Source organism: Buceros rhinoceros, unplaced genomic scaffold, assembly GCF_000710305.1.
Source record: "Buceros rhinoceros silvestris isolate BGI_N320 unplaced genomic scaffold, ASM71030v1 scaffold12136, whole genome shotgun sequence".
Taxonomy (NCBI): domain Eukaryota; kingdom Metazoa; phylum Chordata; class Aves; order Bucerotiformes; family Bucerotidae; genus Buceros; species Buceros rhinoceros.
In genome coordinates, this window is record NW_010416966.1 from 7,703 (window position 1) to 9,414 (window position 1,712).

Below are 1,712 nucleotides of genomic sequence, written 5' to 3' on the forward strand. Positions count from 1 at the left end.
GCCCCGCGGGCGGCGGGGCCCGGGCGCGGCCGCGGCGGTTTGCGGAGGCTTCCACAGACCCACCGTCCCGGGGCAGCTTGTTTACAGCCCAGCAGAGCGCCCACAGTGCAAGGTCTAAGTGCCAGGGGCAGCGGGGCCACAGCCCACCCCCGGCCAGCGGGGCCAAAGTCTGGGCTCCAGCCCGGGGAGGTGGAGTCCCCTGCACTGCACCCCCTCTGCCGCTGGCAGCCGGCCCTGGAGTCGCTCCTCTGGAACGAAAACAGGGTCACCACTGCCCATGGCAAAATGCCATCACTGACACTTGTCACCATGGCAACTGCTGGCGGTCCAGACTGGGGACATGGGGACACATGGGTGTGGCCTATTGATTCACGGACTCCAGCTGATGATCGAAGACCTTTATTTAACAGCACAGCAAGCCTTATATACCCTCTGTCCCAGAAGCAGTAATTTTCCACCAAAGCAACAACCCCCCGTTATCTTATCTGTTCAGTCCTACTCTCTTATTTACCACACCCAAATATTTACAGTTCGTTGACTCCAGCTGATGATCGAAGACCTTTATTTAACAGCACAGCAAGCCTTATATACCCTCTGTCCCAGAAGCAGTAATTTTCCACCAAAGCAACAGCCCCCCATTATCTTACCCGTTCAGTCTTACTCCCTTATTTCCCAGCCTGTGTCTGACCCAAATATTTACAGTTCTCTGCAACAGTTCCCAACTCGTGGTTTTTCTTCTTCCCTGTCTTCTGCAGCTCTTCACAGATGCCACAGCTTCTTGCCCACCAAAGCAATCACATCTCGACTTTCTGCTGATGATAGATCTCCAGCTAACCCCACACATGGGGAAAGGACTCCCCAGCCACCGGATTCCTGTGGGAATATCGGATGCCTCGGTCTCAATTTTTGTGTGGTATGAGAGAAACGGCATTGCCTCCCTCCAGACGGCCCCGGAGCTGGGCTGCACAGCGTTCCCTGCTCAGGGGGCAGATGGCTTCCTTCTCAGTTCCAAGCGCTTCCTTCTCAAACCCCACGACGCTGGGTTCTGGGCTGAAAAGCCGGGTTTCTGCCAGCGTGGATACAGTTACCAGCAGTGGAGGCAGCTCTGGAATGGCAAGCAGTGCCGGGACAGAGGGGCTGCAATTCAGGATTTTGCTGTGCCTAAAGTTTTTACCAAAAAAAATGGCGAAGAGAAAAGAAATGAGACCTCATCTCCTGCATGGTCAGGTTGTCTCTGGAGCCCCAGGGTTTCAGCCACACAGCACGACCCACCGCAGATGATGGAACTGGCTCCCACAAAAGGCAGTGGAAAACCATGGGCAGGTGTATGCCCATGGGAGCAGAAGGATGCTTTAGGGGGTGGCCCAGAAGGGTCAGTCGGAGGGTCACAGAGCTTAAACCCCCGGGACCTTTAACACCTGCAGCAGCGGAGCACCACTCGCACCCGTTTCTGATCCGGAGGAGGAGGAGGCGGCTGGCCCACCCCGTGTGCCGCCTGCGGCGCATCCTGCGGGGATGCCCAGGAGCAGCCCGGGGGCAGGGGGTGTCCAAGCGCGGAGGGGAAAGGCGGTCAGTCACCCCACGGCCTGCATTGTTAAGGGCTTTACACAGCACCGGCAAAGCCTCTTACACTAATTACCCCATCACCCGCCTGCCTCTTGCTTTTGGCACCGCTGACCCCTCGCACTTTCTTCGGTCCCGTTTGCAGGACG